The sequence below is a fragment of the Anser cygnoides genome, chromosome 2 (assembly GCF_040182565.1).
Source record: "Anser cygnoides isolate HZ-2024a breed goose chromosome 2, Taihu_goose_T2T_genome, whole genome shotgun sequence".
NCBI lineage: Eukaryota > Metazoa > Chordata > Aves > Anseriformes > Anatidae > Anser > Anser cygnoides.
In genome coordinates, this window is record NC_089874.1 from 158,452,750 (window position 1) to 158,472,554 (window position 19,805).

The following is a 19,805-nucleotide window of genomic DNA, read 5'->3' on the forward strand; positions in this document are numbered from 1 at the left end:
AGGCAACACACTTTGAATGGTGGCAATTCCAGAACGCTGAACAGGTGATATCTGACTTTAAAACCCAGTAAGACAGCTGGGAGTTGTGAGACCTAGCGTAAAACCTACTGCTCTCATGCAGTTGGCACTGTCTACTCCCAGCAATGGAGGAAGTTACTGAGTGGGAGGTTTTCAGCAAGAAAGGGGAATAGTTTGACGAATAAACATCATAAGCAGATGGTGGGAAAAAACAGGGGTAGGTAGGACAAATCCTTTCAAAAATCCTCTTTTAACCTGCCTACATCTCCTGAAGCATAATTTAGGAGTGTTTAGTGACACTCCCTCTCACTGCACCTTAGGGGATTTTGGCAGGGGAACAATTCAAAGCCAAGCTCTGCCCTAAAGAGTTACACATAATTTTCCCATCCTAATTCCTCGAAGTTTTTCTCTCCTGAGTCTTTTAAAGCCCTGAAATAAAGTGCTCCTTCATCTGATCTTCCAGATGCTGCCATGCCTCAAGTCTCCCATCAGCATACATCTCCCAGCAAGTCTCTGTTATGAACTGAATTAGAAGCAAGTCCTGGAGGAATGAGAAACGGGCTATAATCAGGCCATTCACCTGTCAGCTAGTCTGTAAAATGCCAGTTTTTCACACAGGGAACTTGGACACAGAAGGATCTGTTTTGCCTAAGGTTACTGTGACATTGCTGAGAATTTAGCTCAGTTCAGCAATCCAAGTCTTGCACCAAAAGGAAAGCTTCCTTTTCCTTTGTTATCTCTGCTGGGACAGCAAAGGGCACCCTGCTTACTGGCCATGACCCCTGTGCCTAAAGAGTTTACGATCTAATAGACAGAATTTCACAAATCCCATGAGTATACAGCCATAAAGGATTCAAAAGGGATTAATAGCCTCCTCGCCCCTCCCATTCTTGTGGAGGGTATTTAAGGAGAGAAGCTCTCCTATACAGACAGCATCATGTCACAGAACAGAGAAAGGATTAGCACTTATCATCTGATCAGGCAAACAAGTTAGCTAAACAAGAAGAGCTGGTAATGAGGCAGAAAAGCTGTATGTACAATAGCATGGATCCCCCCACCTAGGCATGGGTCAAGAGTATTCGTAATACTGTTATTTAATTGAGAGACTTCACGGATAAAGGCCAACATCTGCAGACAGCTTAGGACTGACAATGGAAAAATCCATGCTCAGTGGAGCCCGTTAATGACAAATCAGAATTAATAAACATTATCCCATTTATAACAGGAATAAGTGAAAAGATCATACACATAAGTGTCTGCTTCACACAAAATTGTCACCATGCTCCAGCAATTATTTTTGCTGGCCATCTCCAATGCAAGAGAAACACTGTCTTCATAACAGCATTGTCATAAATTGGCTATGGGGGATGAATAAATCAACCCAAAGGCTAGTTTTCCCCAAAGCCAATGTAATCCCTCCTCCTGCATGGGCCCTGGAGGAGACAGGGAAGGGCTTTTTTAAGATAACACGCAGCCCAACAGCCTAAAACTTCCTATATCATCTGTGCATGACTGAGCATGCAGCTATGTGGCATCATAGTCAAAATGTGTATCTCCTTCAGGATCCTAAATCTGATATCTGGGATAAAACTGTCACATCACCCCGCTACAGCTAGTCCAGACCCTCCTGCTCAACCTAAACTGCTCCAATAATCAATACAAAACTTTTCTACAGTGTTAATTTATTGTGATGCCGCTGCTTGTTGGTCAAGAGCCACGGCTCCCCCCAGCCTGTCTGTGGGAATGTAGTCCTGCTTGTTAACTCTGCTGACTGGTGTGCTGAGGCCTTATTGAAATTACAGGGATTAAACTGACCAAATACAGAGATTTACAGTGTCACTGTCTGTATCCGAGTAAACCACTACTGTCCCTTTATAATCCACACTGAGGAACAGACGTTTCTAAGGAGTAATACATTTCAAACAGGTCAGATGAATCATGCTGTAAAACCTCCTGTTTTTCTTCCCCAAATCCAAAGGGAGCAAGGGCAGTCCAGCTAAGCGGGAGGACTCGGTAGCATACATCTAAAGCTAGGTGAGGTGACCCACCATGACAGCTTGGGCTGAAAGGACCTGCCTCAGACATATTCACTTGTATAGTGCAGCCAGCAGGAGCAGGGAGGTGATCGTCCCCCTGTGCTCTGCTCTGGTGAGGCCGCACCTCGAGTGCTGTGTTCAGCTTTGGGCCCCGCTGTACCAGAAGGACATTGAGGCCCTGAACATGTCCAGAGAAGGGCTACGAAGCTGGTGAAGAGCCTAGAACACACAAGTCCTGTGAGGAGCGGCTGAGGGCACTGGGGTTGTTTACTCTGGAGAAGAGAAGGCTCAGGGGACACCTTATTGCCCCCTACAGCTACCTGAAACGAAGGTGTGGGGAGCTGGGGGTCAGCCTCTTCTCACAGGTAACTAGTGACAGGACTAGAGGGAACGACCTCAAGTTGTGCCAGGGGAGGTTCAGGTTGGAGATGAGGAGACATTTCTTCTCCGAAAGAGCAGTCAGGCATTGGGACGGGTTGCCCAGGGAGGTGGTGGCGTCACCGTCCCTGGGGGTGTTCAGGGAAAGGTTGGACATGGTGCTTGGGGACATGGTTCAGTGGGTGACATTGGTGGTAGGGTGATGGTTGGACCAGATGGTCTTGGAGATCTTTTCCAACCTTAATGATTCTGTTTTATTCTATTCTGGGCCACTCTGCATGAGGCAGGCAGACCCAAGAAAGGTTAAAAGCCACACAAACCTCTGACTGCTGGCACAGCCCCTGCCCAGGAACTATACCCTCCTGTGCTATGTGCAATAGCAATTACTTAAGGGAATTCAGACAGTGATACAAAGATTCTTCAAGTCATTAACAAGGAGAAGGATAAAAGATCATAGTGATAGAAAAGAAGTGATACTGCTTAACACAGAATTGTTCCTGCTTTCTTCTAGTGTTTTTGCTTTGTTTGTTTTCTCACGAATTCTTCAGACCTAAAATACCTCAGCAATTCCTCCAACTAGGGGGACAGTCTCCCTGAAACATAGTTTATCTGCAAGCTCCCTCTGTGGCTTCCTCAGCTGGCTGGGATCCACCTTATGGGTTATTACCTTCAAAAATACTCTTTGGGAGAGAGACTGGGAGCATAAACACTGAAGTGGAAATGAGAAGAAATTCAAGTAAGACTAAACACTTTTAAGTTGTTTATCATACCAGGGAAATTTGGCATAAGGTTACTTTATGCTTTATCTGTTTGCTTTGTCGTGTGTTATTACTAGTCTTAACTCAGAAACAGTTTAAGGAGTCAGTATACAGCTCTATTGGATGGTGCCCTAGAAAGCAGCACTTCTCTGACTACCCTGTATTGCTGTAACTAAAATTAACAACTTAATTTTATAGCCCACTCCTAACTGCTATAGCCTTCTTGGGGTCATGGCCTGTAGTCGAGGAACAGCTGCTAAGGGAAGAGAAAAGGACACTAGGGGGAACAAAACATGACAATAGAGATACCCACTGTAAAAAGAAGTCCAAGAAGCAAATAAAAAAGACAGAACAGTGAAATAAAAGAAGAAAGTATTTGAAATGAACAAATAACTTGAGTGAAAAACAAAGGAAAACAAAACAAAGCAACAAAAAAACAAGAAAGAAAATGCACTCAGTAATAAACCCAAGGGATGACAAGGAATAAAATAAGGCATGACAAAGAATAAAATAAGCCCACGTGGTAAACTGCTTTAATTTCAGGAATGAATCATAAAAGTACTTATGCGTATAATTAAGAAAAGCCTCCACAAAACATAAAAACAACTCTTAGAAATACACTACAGGTGGTACCATAATTATACAGCAAAGCGGGACAGGGGGAAATTGGTTTGAAACAACTCAAGCACGAGGTGGCTTATGAAATTTCAAAACTCAAACAAAGGTTGCCAACCCATTTGTTAGGAAAGAGTAGTTCACTAGGGCCCTAGCCTCCCAGAGCAGTTGCGCAGTTTTATTACCTACGCTAAAGCCTTGTGCTTTATGAAAGGAATGATTTTTTTCTTCCTGCTGCAGGAACGTGGAGACACTGGCCATTGCAGAACTAGTCATCAAGTCCCGTGTTCAGCCTGAGAGCATCTTGGGCTGTGACACTGCAGAGCTTATAGATAAGGTAGGTTTGAGCCTTACCAGCACCCACATGGGACCAGATCTTCGGGTGCCACAGAAGGGCTGTGCCCTGGTGCCTTTTAGAGGGGACTGAACTAATTTGAGCCAATGGGCACAAACTGAAACTCAAGAGGTTGCATCTGAACAACAGCAAGCAACTGTAAGTGGCCCTGCTTGAGCAGGAGTTTGGACCAGATGACTTCCAGAGGTCCCTTCTTCAACCATTTTCCTCAACCACAACTATTCTGTGAGTCCATGATTTTCTAGTCAGGAATTACAATCATTGTGCCTTTGACCATCTGCCTAGATCTAGTCAATGGGGCTTGTTGAAGATCTTCTGGTATATTTTGCAAAGAGCAGCACTGAGCACCTTTCTGTTATCAAGTATTGCAGTGTACTAAAAATCACACATTCCTTTGCATTCCTACCTTATCATTTAATTAGGGTATTTCATTTGCTGTGGACCAAAAGCAGTGTCCTACCACTGAAATGGATAAAGGGTTGCAGGGATGTCCATTACAAGAAGCGCTCTGAAATGGGTATAAGCTGTTGTTTCATTTCTAACTGCAGTAATAACCAAGACAATCCATACACATTATTTGTAACCTTTACCTACATAAAATTGGAATTACTGTTGTGCTGTTGTACTAGTGGTAATTAGTCTGACACTAAGTGTGGAGCCAACAGAAATTCCCCTGGTTCCCCCATCTTTAAACTTTTCAGCTCAAAGAAAGTAATTGCAATTGATATACGGAACACCTCTTCTTATGAAAATCAATATAAACCTGGTTGCTTTTGAAAGAATTACCTGGATGCTGCCAACAGGCACATAATTCAACATGGTTAAGCAAACAGCACTGCAAAAATTGCACTTGGGTAATAAGCAGTCGAAACAACTATCGAGCATTGGCTAAGCTCTGATGAAAGAGCATGACTCCAAAAAATATTTAAAACTGTCAATAGTTTAAACTTCCCCTCAAATGTGATGTGAAATATGGTGGGTTTGACATCTCTTATTAAAATTACTTAAGAATCAATATTCTGGACATAACAATAATCAAATTGAGTTGCTTAAACCAAGCTCAGGGGGATCCTTCTATTTTGCAAAGAACCAAAGATTAATTTCTAAGGAACTGAATCAATGCAAAGTAAATAGATTCTGATAAGCTGGGAAAGGATAGCTTGCATCTACTGCATAGTAGATAAGCTCTGCAATAGCAGTACTCCCTGTGCAAAGGAAATCTAAATGACTGCATAATCAGGACTGACAGCACTTGCAATACATGACCCATAATTCAATTTCATTCATTCCTAATGAATTGTCAAGGCTAACGTTGCTTGGAGGAGCATTTGTGACATGCAACCACGTCAGCTTCAGGTTCTGCACTTTTTGGCCAGCTCTGCAGCCACATCCGCCCTGGTGTGGGATGTGTGGCTCTTCAGGGGGTGCCCAGGATGGGCTGCAGTGCTACTTCTGTAGCACAAGCATTCCCAAGCAGGTGCCGGCACTCACAGGTACCTGCCCTCTTTTTCTAACTTCCCTACCAAGCAGAGAAGCAATGGGAAGTTACTAAAGAATATTCATACTGCTTTACAGCAAGCAGCCTTTAAAATTCAAACTATGTCACAAGTCTGAGACTCCTGTTCATCACTGTATGCAAAATACCAGGTATTGGCCATGAAAAACTCAATATCATAAATAATACGAATGGCAACACAGCCACAGCCCAACTTTCAATTTCCCAAGAGTAAACTCTGTTTTTTTAAAAGTTGTTTCTAGCAGCACAAGGGAATGAAAACTAGCTCACTACTTGTATCACCTAGTGAAATTAATTTTCCACTAACCAGTAGGTTGTAACACATCTGTTGTATATCAATAACGTTTATCATAGAGGTGGGTTGTTTCTTGTTTTCCCCATGCCAGGTCAAATTTCTGATCTATACCACAAGTCTTTAGCAGACTATATACTCACCATCTACCCACCTACTGCCAATTCTGAAACACTTTTCCCAAGGCAATAATAATGCATATGTACCTTTTTCTTGCTAGGCAAAGCATTAGCTATTTAATCTTCATAGACCTTTTAGTGATGGTGGAAAATAAATATTATCAGCCCCCTCCACCCCCATGTTCAGACTAGGAACAGAGGCAAAGAGAGAAAAGCAACTTTTTCCTCAGCCAGAACTATCAGTCCCATTTTGCAGACCATACTCATTTGCTACAATATTTAAGCCTAGTCAGTGGAGTTGAACATCAGGAATACACTGGGGAGAAGAATTTGGTGCACGCTCTTCCCCCAGACCACCAGCCAAGGTCCTCTGCTGGGGTTGTCAGCCTGGGGATTGTAATTGCTGGTCACAACTCCCATGGCAGCCAGCACCAGCAAGTGCAAAGGAGATCATATAAAGGAAGGGAAGAGTCCTGACATGGAAAAAATATTTGTAGGGTTATCAGTGTTGCATTATTATCTCTGAAGACCATTTTTTGTGCACATTTCTCAGCAACAGGAGTACAGAAACACCATAAGAATCATGCAAGTGGGCTGGAGGCTCAGTAAGGTAAATTCATGCACTTGTCTCAGAGACAAAAAAGAGGGCCTGCCTGCCCCATTCTGCATCTTCCTTACGCTTCACATCTTCAGAGCCATGCCAGGGCAAATCTGGGGTCCCAGGACCTCACTCCCCTGCATAAAACAGCTTTGGCCAGAATTCTGCATCAGAGATGTGCTCCAGGACAGAAAAGTAGAAAGACATTATAGGACAAGTCTTTCAATTCTTCTCAAAAATTGAAGCCAGATAGTGAAACCTTGGAACCTGCATTCTGGAAATGTTCCGAATTCTTAGAGAATGTATTACTCGTTAAGGAATCAGAATGCAGCGTATTAATAAAAATCTTTTTTTAGGGTTTCAGTTACAACTAATGCAAGACGTTCTTCTAATGATATCCATCATTCACAAATAGAAGACTTGACTGTGCAGAGACTTGCTAAAGGCTTTGCAGCACATGTATGCCACTGCAATATCAGTTGTCCTGACCCCTACGGAGTTTTTGACCATAGTGTTAAGGAAAAAATCCTTAATTCCACATGTAGTTTACTGACCCTTGATATAGTTTATAAATCAAGATCTATGGCTAACACATCCTCTCCTCTGAAAAACATCTCAACACCTGGCCACTGTTTTTAAACAAAATTTGAAACTGAAGATTAGAAGTTGAGATTTATTAATTCACAAGATCTCATACTTCCATGCCAAGAAGACAGCAAGCCTGAGTGGGGCTTGAGGAGACAACATGAAGGCTTAAGAGGTGTAAATCTCCCAAAAGCACAATCAGAGACTTCTGAAGAAGCTTCTCATCCAGCAACACACCAGCTCCTGCTTGGTACCACTAAATGAGCTGGGACATGATCATCTGAGATGGGCTTACATTATGACAGCCTCAGAACCCTGATGCTTCTTCCAGTGGAGGGCATCACAAAACCTTCAGCAGCAACAGAACAAGCCATTAGGTAAACACAAAGAAAAAATGAAGTAGAAGATTGAGCAAATTGATAGATAGAGGGAGAGCTTGTCCAAAGTATAACTAGATAGTTTCTAATGTCTTCACTTTGGTGTTCTTTTCCTGTTCTACCTACATTTCCTACAAAAATTTCAAAATATGTTCCCAATTCCTCAGTTACAGTGACTTAGTAGATTATGTTAGTAATTTCTATAGATGTTTTTCCCAAAACATAAACTCTGATGTCCCCAAATATCTTAATAGCAGTTGGTAGTTCCTACTACAGCTTTGGTAAGTAAGGACCCAACATTGATGTCTTGAGACTCATTTGGCCAAAGGAAGACATATATGAATGGCTCCTCTCTAAAGAACTAAAAGCAGTAGAAGAAATGCACCACCACATTTTCCTCATTAGGGAAAACAGAGCTGGAAAGGCTGCACAAGGATATTTTGGTGTTGTGGGAGACCATGTAAAATTACAATTTACCCAAGAAAGCTTGGGGAATTTGACATTACCTGAACAGCTGGAATAGCCTGGAGTCACCTGTACCAGTCAGGTACGGTGGTATAGATAAGACATTGATTTAATGCAGTTTTTTTCTTAAAGGTTTTGCTCTTCATTATGAGAAAGGGGAACTATTTAAGAACGGTTGTTAAACGGGAGGAATTGCAATCACCCGGCAGTGATTAATCAAAACAGGTTTTAGCAAAAACTGTTACAGTGTGACAAATTGAAATATCCTTTGAAGCCAAGATAATTGCTGAGCAAATCTCAGAAACATATTTTAGCAAGGAAGTTATCACATGTTGGAAACAAAAGCCTTCTTTTATTCCTATTATTTTCAGTATCATAATCTCCACAATCAAAAGCTAGCTCTGGCACATAGCAAAGATATTTGCCCTAAAACTGTATGAAGTGTCAGCAGAAGTAAGAAAAGACTTATGGGTATGTATAGGTGCTACAGACACGCTCACCCACACGTTGTCTAGGTCTTTGAGCTCAGAAGAAGCTTCCCACAAATGCAGAAACAAACTAATTTTTCCACCTAATTCCTCCTCCATTAGGTGCCCACTGGGGAACTCGTTCTTCCACCATCCTGATATGAGTCATACTCATGAATCATACTGATACATCCCCCCCAGTAAGTCTTCCATCACACATATTGTTCCAACCCAAAGCCTCTTTTCATTCATGGCACAGGTCTCACGCAAATTGCAAAGACAAATGCTCAAGTTATTGAGAATACTATTTGTACTAACAAAGCAAGATTTGGTCAAACTGATCCCTGGAGAGAGCAGCACTATCATTTACTGCTCCAGAAGACCTGTTTTCTTCCCTTCACTTTGAAAAGTGTTGAAGACTGCCCTTCTGCAAGTTACTTTGAATAATTCTACCCAAACTCAGATGACATTCATCTGTTGGCAGGCTGCCTATCTCTAAGTTCAGAACAGGACTGCAATTTCTCCAAGCCTCAGCTTTCACCTGAAAGGATCCCAAAACATCACCCTGCCTTGTCCGGAGCCACAGCAACATAACACACATATTAAAGATACACAGCAAAGCTGCATTATATAGTCACAACTTTGTTTCGTAATAACGTTCCATAAATACTCCACTGATGTAAATTCTAACAGATGTTTTCATATACTTAATATGTCTTACTTGGGTGCTTACTTCAGAGCATCTTCCCAATCACGGACAAAGAGCACATCCAAACTGCAGTCCCTGTATATTAAGAATTGCAGCATCACACTAGGAAATATGCATAGCAGAGGGATTCAATAAAGAAGTTCAATAAAAACTGCATGGAAACTTCTGCTCTTAAAATAATCATGGAGCTTTTGAGGTAAACTAAATCTTGTGATTGACTGCCTGACCTAGGAGAAACTGTTCCTCGTATTTTATTAAATAGTATGTTTCCTTTAGTATTTATACAAACGTCCTCCCAGTCAGATGTCTAAACAGGCATTTGTAAAAGAGAAAGAGGAGATTCAGGCATACATCTAGAGTACTCCTCGGTGGAAATTCAGCATACAGTTCCATGCATAGATTTTGCAGGTGCATCTTCCTGAGAATGATTCCATTAGTGTCCACACTGTGCAGATGGGCTGTGTTATTTTAAGATCTTAATCAAAATACAGGCAAACGGGCACAGCACTGCATGCATACTAATGCCTGTGAAGTGTCAGCTGTGAAGCAGTCAGTACACTTTTTAAGAACATTAGCTATATAAAAGTACAGAAGTGAAAGAACTGCTGAATGAGGCAGCTTAGAGGAAGACTGGGAGGCTATAGCAAGAAAGCGATGCAAAGCACATTCATAATAAACATGAACTGAAAAAAAAAACAAAACATTATCCCATTAACACGTCAGGGTATTCCCACATACTGATAGAAACTGAAGTGCCACCCAGTTAGAATACAAGGGGGTGTTAGATCATCAAAATGCCAAGGTACGTATGACTGGAAGAACCAACCCCAAACAGAGTAATTATAACGCAATCTTGACATCTGTAAACCTCCTGTCAGCTCTGAACTTTCTGGGTGGTTCGTCTCCAAGGGCATTAGCCCTTCGCCGGTCTCTGCTTTATCACCTGCAGTGAAGGCTCTCCGCATCCGCCGAGCACAAGTCGAGGGCTGAGCCAGACGTGAGCTAGAGTCTAGGTGAGTCAGGTCTACAAACTTTGTCAAATAAGGAAAAAATGAACAAACCCCAAACACAGTTCCTACCGAATTTTCTTTTTAAAACACAGATGCTGTTCCTGCATGTCTCCATACTCAAAAATAAAAATTAAAAAAAAATAAAATAAAATATCTTCTGAACTGGAGCTGCCTCCCTGTGGGAGAAAAAATGAAAAGAAATGGACAAAACAAGGGTTGTGTTCATAGTCATGGTGTCCCGGGTGCCAGGCTTGTATAGCCAAGGATGCCCTCTTACCTGCACAAGCACAGCACCACCGGTGACCTGTACCACAGCCCAAATGCGCTCTGCACAGCTGTCAGCCCCCAAGGATGTGTTGTGGTGATGGGCGTGCAGGGCAGTAGCGCACAGACACACAGACACGCAGACGGACACGCACGGAGTCACAGGGATGTGCTGGTGATGGAGCAGGGGTGGGAAAAATGCTGCATCCTCTGCTGGGGGTGGGATGGAGAGGAGAGGAGAGGAGAGGAGAGGAGAGGAGAGGAGAGGAGAGGAGAGGAGAGGAGAGGAGAGGAGAGGAGAGGAGAGGAGAGGAGAGGAGAGGAGAGGAGAGGAGAGGAGAGGAGAGGAGAGGAGAGGAGAGGAGAGGAGAGGAGAGGAGAGGAGAGGAGAGGAGAGGAGAGGAGAGGAGAGGAGAGGAGAGGAGAGGAGAGGAGAGGAGAGGAGAGGAGAGGAGAGGAGAGGAGAGGAGAGGAGAGGAGAGGAGAGGAGAGGAGAGGAGAGGAGAGGAGAGGAGAGGAGAGGAGAGGAGAGGAGAGGAGAGGAGAGGAGAGGAGAGGAGAGGAGAGGAGAGGAGAGGAGAGGAGAGGAGAGGAGAGGAGAGGAGAGGAGAGGAGAGGCAAAAAAGAAGAGAAAAAATAAAAAAGGAAATAGAAGATGAAGAAGATAAAAAAGTGAGGAAATGAAGAACAGAATGGGTTGAAAAGAGAAAAGAGGAAAATAGGAGAAAAAGGGAGAAAATAAGGGGAAGAATAAAAGAGGGGAAAGGGAGAAAAAGAAAAGGAAGAAAGCAAGAAAAAAGGAAGAATGCGAGAAAAAAATGGGAGAAATGAAGGAGAGAAGGAGAGGAAGAGAGTAGAGAAAGGGAGAAGGAAGTAAGGGAAGAAAGAAGAGGAGAAAGAAGATGGGGAGAGAGAGAGAAAGAGAGAGAGAGAGAGAGAGAAAGAAAGAAAGAAAGAAAGAAAGAAAGAAAGAAAGAAAGAAAGAGAAAAAGAAAGAAAAAGAAAGAAAGAAAGAAAGAAAGAAAGAGAAAGAAAGAAAGAAAGAAAGAAAGAAAGAGAAAGAAAGAAAGAAAGAAAGAAAGAAAGAAAGAAAGAAAGAAAGAAAGAGAAAGAAAGAAAGAAAGAAAGAAAGAAAAAGAAAGAAAGAAAGAAAAAGAAAGAAAGAAAGAAAGAGAGAGAGAAAGAGAGAGAGAGAAAGAGAGAGAGAAAGAAAGAGAGAAAGAGAGAGAGAAAGAGAGAGAAAGAGAGAAAGAGAGAAAGAGAGAAAGAGAGAAAGAAAGAAAGAAAGAGAGAGAAAGAAAGAGAGAGAAAAGAGAGAAAGAGAGAAAGAGAGAAAGAGAGAAAGAAAGAAAGAAAGAGAGAAAGAAAGAAAGAAAGAAAAAGAAAGAAAGAAAGAGAGAAAGAAAGAGAGAAAGAAAGAAAGAAAGAAAGAACGAAAGAACGAAAGAACGAAAGAACGAAAGAACGAAAGAAAGAAAGAAAGAAAAAGAAAAAGAGGGAAAGAGAGAGAGAGACAGAGCACGGAGGGAAGCGGCAGGGCAGGAGGCGCCGAGGCAGCCGGGCGGGCTCCGGGTGCCGGCGGGGCCCTGGCGGGCGGGAGCGGCCCGGGCCGGGCGCTGAGGCGGGCGAGGGGCCGGGGCGGGCCGGGCGGGGGGTTTATGGAGCGAGGGGAGGGGAAGGGGAAGGGAAGGGAAATGGTGGGCGGGGAGGGTCCCGTCGCCGGCCCGGAGCGGGGGGGGACGGGCCGGGGCCGGGGCTGTGGGCTTGGGAGGGGGAACGGAGGCTGAGGGAGGCTGAGGGATGTGGGGCTGTGGGGCTGAAGGGATGTGGGGCTGAGGAATGTGGGGCAATGAGGGAGATGTCAGAGGGAAGAGGGATTGGGGTGCAGACCCAAGGTATGGGGAGCAACCTGAGCCCCGAGCCCTCCTACTCAAGAGGAGAGGATGAGAAATGTGCCCTGGGGGGGACACCTCCAGGGAAGAGACCCAGATGCGTTCTCAAACAGTACGGGAAGGAAATGCTCTTTCTGGATCAGCAAACAGGTGGCCTCTGCTTTTACCCCCGTCCATGAGCTCAGTGTCTAAATAAAAAGCCCTCAGCTGCGATATTTCTGCTGCAGTTTCAGCCCTGAGTTGTGTGCTGGAGCCACCAGTCCTTCGTCCCTCCCCTGGACACATCTCTCCATCTCTCATCTGACAACACCACAGCAGCAAACTTCAGACCACAGTTTTTTGTTTGTTTTGTTTTGTTTTATCTTAAGGAGCAATCCTATAGCAATCTGTGTTGTTTCGTCACAGACAACTGCTCATCAGAGTGGGCTGTGAGGCTCACAGGGCAGCCCAGTCAGTCCCAAACTGCTTGTCTCAAACGGGGGTCACAGGAGACGCAGAGGATGCCACCAACGTCCTGCCTTTCCGAGTGCCCATTTAGCACGGCTGGAAATACGGTCGCATCTAGAGAGTACCTCTGTGAGCTGGTGATCTAGAGCCGCTTATTCACCAAAGTTTTGGACTTGTTCTGCTGCTGCTAAAATTTCCCAGTTTGGGATTAAAGCCTTGGGTGTCAACCGGGTTGAGTCAGCTCTTGGTGGCAGATCATAGCTTTATTCTATCTGCTCTGTCTGCTAAATGGTACCAGCACATGCAGAAATGTGGTGATTTCTTTCACGTTACAGCTCCCCCTGAAGTTGAAGGAGCACTGCGGGTTCCCCTCCACAAAGTTTTCAGCTTTACAAAGAAAAATCATTGACCAAATTCAGTTCATCCCACCATGTCACATTTCAAAACGTATTGGGAAACATGTAGTCACTTTATTTTTATATATATATATATATATATTCACTAAATATATATGTGTGTATCTATGTGTGTATGATTTCAATTTATTAAAACACTTATACATATTTCCAATGGTTTGGGGGGGGGGGGGGAAGTCCAAATTGAGCATAGTGGTGTCCCTCTATGATTAATTATTTTAGCACTACTGTAGCAGTTGCTGGCAGGTGGGAGACTGCTGAACTGAATTAGCTGCTATTTTTTCATCTGGCCTCTCTGTCAGTGTCTGGGAAGGGGTCACACTAGCGATTGTCACTTGCTGATGACTGTCACAAACCAACACATGGGAGGAAGGCCCCAGTGCCCCCTGCAGCCAGGATCTCTGAGGCTTTGTCCCCGATTGCTGTGGTAAGGAAGCAGAGCTTCACACGGCAGAATGTATCACAGAATTGTGGAATCGCAGAATGACTGAGGTTGGAAGGGACCTCTGGAAGTCATCTGGTCCAACCCCCTGCTCAAGCAGGGCCACCTACAGCAGGGTGCCCAGGCCCATGTCCAAACAGCTTTTGAATATGCTCCACAACCCATTTGGGCAATCTGTGCCCATGCTCCATATCCCTCACAGTGAAGAAGTGCTTCCTGATGTTGAGATAGAACCTCCTGTGTGTTCTAGTTTGTGCCCATTGCCTCTTGTCCTGTCACTGTGCACCACTGAAAAGAGCCTGGCTCCGTCTTCTTTGTGCCCTCCCTTCTGGTATTTCTACATGTTGGTAAGATCCACCCTGAGCCTTCTCTCCTCCAGTCTGAACAGTCCCAGCTCTCTCAGCCTCTCCTCACAGGAGAGGTGCTCCAGTCTTTTCATCATCGTAGTGACCCAATGCTGGACTCTCTCCAGTAGGTCCAGGCCTCTTCTGTACTGGGGGACCCAGAACTGGACCAAGCACTCCAGGTGTGGCCTCACCAGAGCAGAGCAGAGGGGAAGGATCACACCTCTTGACCTGAAGGCAATACCTTGCTTAATGCAACCAAGAATACCATTGTCCTTCTTGGAAGCAATGGCACACTGCTGACTGATGTTCTACTTGGTGTCCACCAGGACCAGGTGGCCCCCAGCACGTCCCAGTGCCTGGGGTTTTCCCCCCCATCTTGCAGGACTCTGCACTTCTCCTTGCTGAACTTCTTGACGTTCTTGTCAGCCCACCTCTCCAGCCCATCAGGGTCTCTCTGGATTTCTCTGTGGCCCCCTGGTGAGTCACCCTCTCCCTCCAGTTTTGTATGGGGTACGTACATGGTACCCACTTGGTATGGGGCAGTGTGTGTCTCCAAGAGTTTTCTCCTGGTATAATACCTCCAGGAAAATAAAGCTTCCCTCTACAAGCTGCCCTTTTCCCAGGCAACTCATACAACCAAAAATCTTTTGGCAGCTCTCTGGCACTTTCTGTAAGCCCTTTTGCCAGTGACAGATGTTATTTTCACTCACCCCGGTATCCTCCCTGCTACAGTCAATGAGACAAAGCACAGTAATGTTATCCTTTACACATTGTTAAGACCAATTCACGGCCATCCTGTCTGACAGAGTGCATCTGCAAGAGAGGCATTTCATTTGTCAGTTCCTCACATCCTCATGCAGAAATCGTTCGGTATCTTCTGTGTGGGTACAGAAAGACTTTGCTAATGAAGAAAGATCATCACCTTTACTGTTCCCTATAGGTTTCCTGCAGGGATCATTACCTCAATACAATTGAGAGCTTGATTCAGCCAAGCACTTAGGTACATATTTGCTGAATTAGGAGGTGAAGTTAGTGTTAGTAGTATGGCTGTTTAAAACTTTGCAGGATTGCATTTTAGCCACGGTTTACTAGAAAATCTGTTCAGAGGCATGAAAGAACCCATCTGCAGGTGAATGCAGGAAGGTAAGGGATTTCTTGAGGACCCACAACCTGCTTCATGCCTGCCCAATGTCTGGAGTTGTTGCACAGTTTATTCACAGCTCTATCATCATTTCTTATTTCATTATTTCACAAAAAACACCACCAACAAAATACATTTGGTATCTAATTCTGCATATGTATCAGTATCCCTGGAAAGGAAACATCTGTCTCAGACTGTTCCCATTCCAGCATTCACAAACAACATGAAAAGAAGCAGAAGGATAGGGAGTTGCTCACCTCTAGGCCAAAGGAGCAAACCAAAACTTTTCCCATAATAGAGTGATACAATATTTATGTTGACAGTCTGCAGATTTTTTTTTTTCAGGTTACTTTATTTTTCAGTCCAATGTTTGATTGATTTTTACCTTTACTTAATGTGAAAATATCCAGCCTGTGCGATGGTGGTGGCTTTCTCCAGAAAGCTTCCCAAGAATTTGGTGACACTAACAGCAAAGGGAGTTTTTCACCAACACGTTACCTTGATCAGCTGTGAGAGATAAAATCAAAAGGTGCACCAAAAAATGAGGGTTGCATATAGTAAAGAAAACCTAAGATCTTCATTTTTGTCTTAACAGTGGCACAGTATGTGTGTAAATGTATTTTCTAGCAGTTAGCATTTGAGCTACTACTTATAACAATAATCTGTCAACATACTTCAAGGAAACTCAGTTATTAGAGCTGTTGCTTCTCCTTCGATTGCATCAAGGTGATTAACAGAAGGTAAATCATTCCTCTATAAACATATCTTTGCACTGATGTAGGGAGAAACATAAAATGTTTTAAGAATATGCAGATGGTAATTCAAATGCTGTCTTATTAGATTTTCTACTGGAAACAGCACTGTAACAGCAGCTCAGAGGACTATGAAAACTGTTGCATGGATATATAATTTGATTTACCCAAATTTTGCAATTCTTTCTGTTCTGGTCAGGAGCCTTTGATTTCCCTTTTCACCCTGCAGATGGGAGCATGGCTGTAGCAGGTCAGGAAGGTCTGTTTATCCCGATCCCCTCAGGAAAGGATGCCTCAGCAGGTGGCTAAGAAAACAGGAATCGTTTCACGGCACTTCCCCGACTAACTTCTCAGTCTGTGATTGTGGTGCGGGGATTTCACAAAGATGTGGCGTACGGCTCAAACAGCTCACAGTCCTTCCTTCAATAAATGCAACCAGCCACATGTGAATCCATATGAATATTGCTTCCAAACATTTTGTGGCAATGTATTCCACAATAGCTCGCTCCCGGGAGCTGCACAGACTGCAAATCACAGCCCCGTAACTGCCTGAAATGACTGGTTTGTCTGATCCCAGATATAACCATATCGCCACGACCATCAGCCAGTTTTTCCACAATAACATTGCTGCAATTATGCAGTGCTTTTCTTCTGATAGCTTAATGGACTCTCGGGGCTCTGACAGGTTTCTCTTACAAATTTTCTGAACATCCTGGTGTCAGCGAGGCTCAGATCAGTAGCTGTGTGTTGGCAACTCATAAATCCCTAGGAAAGAAGAAATTTTGTCACTGGGGAATACTGCTGTGTCTTTTATATTTTTAGATATATTGTCTCATATGCATTATGTGTTATAATTCCAAATGGTTTGCATTTCAAGGCATGAAGCAGTTTCAAATGGTCTCACTTAAAAATAAATAAATAAATAAATCCAGCAAAGGAGTAGGGTTTTTGGTTTTTTTTTTTTCCTTTCCTGCAGTGCAGAATTTTCTGCACCAAAAGCTATTACAAGCAATGAAAGAAAAATACTAAATTCTGCAGTAGAGTATATGTGCCATCTCATGTTGTCTTGGGCATTGTGTGCTCTGTCATGTTATTGTGCTGTATGTCACAGTTTAGTTTCTCAGAGCTTTTATATAATACATGTATCACAACACCGTGTTATTTTGGTGCTATTTCTTATTATCTTACTTTGTTTTTATCAATAAATTACAGGATTTATAATTCCCAAATCCTGATTCATAAATAATTTCTGTTTGATGAGCACTGCTGCACCACTTCATCCAGTCCTGAAAGTTACAGAATCATGAATTATGGAATCCTCACAGTTTATTGAAAGGACTCACAGAGTTAATCTAACATCAAATAAAAATTCTATTAATTCTGCGGTATTTTTTGGAATAAATCCGTAAAGACTAAAGCGGAGCAGCAACAAAATGTGAAAAAAATAGAAAGACACTAGCTAAGACTTTCAAAATGTATTGCCTGATCTTTAGAGACATCATTCTTTAGTTGACTACTTGAGTCATATATAATCAATTCCCATATTGATAAACCCAGCTACACCTAAATCCCTTTTAATCCAAAGCAGTTGTAAGCACAATGATAAGTCACACAAATCATTTTTCCTGCTATACTCTAAAGTATTTATTTCCTGATTTACCTAACGATAGCCACATACTGCACCATCTCTCCTGTGACTCTTCATTCATGAATCATCTTTATAAAACGGTAACCTTTAATTTGGTGAATTAAGACATACAGTACCTAGACCATATCACAGATGCAATATTTAATAAGACTCCATTTGTAGTTTCTATGTAATTTGGGACAGAAAATTCTAGAGAAAAGGAGAAAACTATCTTAATGATGGCCCATCCTTTTGAAACTAATTTTTGTAAAATATCACTATTTGAAGCAGCTCAGTGGGCTGATATGTAAGCAGAATTCATAGTGGAACAAACTTCTGCATATATAATGAGATTAATCACACGGCTCCCTCCACAATAATCTGCAAAAGCAATGTAAAAGACAAACATACATTTTGGTTCCAGTTAGTTATATAAATATTGAAGATGACCAAATGCTGTGTAATTTATATGATTTAATTATTGCAAATTAAGACTACTGGTAGATTTAGTAGCTTCTCTGGATTATATAGCTGACCATAGGTGACAGTACAGTTCTATAATTAAATGTTGTATTTCTTCTCTCCAACAGTAGGTGATAATTGTCCGTGGTGGTGAGTTCTGGAACAAACAAATCAATCATATCACGCTTGAAATCAGGACACTTTTAATGATACAGGTACATTGGAATAGGGCTTCTGAAAATGCCTGTCATGACCTGTCAATGAATTGAAAATGGAGCTTTCCTGATGGAGTAGCATTGAACAATTTTTCTTCCTTTTTATTGAACAACATTTCAAGGATTTTCCTGGAGTGCACCTTTCCTTGTAATATGGTAAATCAACATCAGTGTCTCTTTCCTGGGACTTCATGGAGCCAGGCTGGTTCATAGCAGACTGGACATAGGACTGTCAATTTGGTTGCTGAAAGTAAAACTAAAATATAGTACCTCCGTCTCTGTTAAGACGGTGAGACATCTCTTTTCCTCTCTTCCAATTACATCTCTGAATCCTTACAATCACCAAGGAATCTGGAATTCCAAAGTCCTAATTCATTAAAAAAATACTGCTCACTGAACTTAAAGGCATTGCATATGTCCAGAGTAGGACTGTATGTTGAATACATACACTAATAAATTAATTTGCTTTTTGCGCAGTTCATCTCTAAACATGAGCAAAGAATTTTTTAATCCTCTTCTTCTTGAGAATTAAGTGAAGACTGAGAGAAGATTCTTCTATACCCTGTCTTGCTAGGTTATCTTATTTTTGCTTTTTTTCTGTTCTTTAAAACTGCTTTAGCATTGAAATTAAATATTTATTCTTTAAATAGGGGTAAAAATATAACAGGAGCAGGAATTAAAGATATAATATGACTCTAGATTTAAGAGTCCTGATGTAGATATACAATACTATGATCTAAATTTTCATTAAAACAAGAAATCAGCTTCATGTACTTGTCGTCACTCATGACCCTGTAACAATACCATAAGAAAATAAATTTATTCTGATATCTTAGTTAGCACCGCGTCTCTTATTTGAGCTGAAACAGGCTCTACAAACACTTGATCTGAAATGGTTTCTTCTCCAGCTGGCACTGGTTGGTACATCCTGCAACAGCTCCACATCAGTAAAGTTTGTTCGTGTGCTGAGCACCCTTGCTTAATTCAAGAACCATGACGGAGAATTTATAACCCAACTTACAGCAGTGTGACAGCCATAAATCAGATACAAGAGACTGTGCATGTTATACACCGTGGAAATACAGGACGGTGAGTGGTGTTGAGGGTGTAAAACCTTTCACGACACACATTTGAGATGAGGCTATTACTCAAATACAAAGGAGCTGGGCATCCTAAGTAAGTGAGAATCGTGCACTTATTTATTTATTTATTTATTTATTTATTCCTCCTTTTTTCCCCACTATATTAACCTGTCATTTGGTATGCTAGGTGTTTGGAAGTTTATCTTGTTTACAGTATCAGCCATAGATTCTTACTTACGCCAACCTCTTTTTGAAGCTATTTTAAAAGCCCAGAGATATTTATAAAACACTCTTTCCATATATTTTCAATACAAAATAACATTCTCAATGCAGAAATAGCATTCTAATGTGAATTCTTTCATATTTTGTTACCTTTTGGGTCTATAAGTCACATTTTATATTCCACTGGGAGGCAAAAAT

General features: G+C 42.3%; 1 protein-coding gene across 2 annotated transcripts in view; it reads right to left on the reverse strand.

The window, feature by feature from the left end:
- Window positions 1-10,800, reverse strand: part of COL22A1 (collagen type XXII alpha 1 chain) — a 233,608-nt gene extending 222,808 nt beyond the window's left edge. For both annotated transcript variants that reach the window (XM_066990776.1, XM_066990778.1), the window contains exon 1: window positions 10,576-10,800. The gene's annotated coding sequence lies outside the window, so the exon portion shown is untranslated. The remainder of the gene's footprint in view (window positions 1-10,575) is intronic.
- Window positions 10,801-19,805: the final 9,005 nt, after the last annotated feature.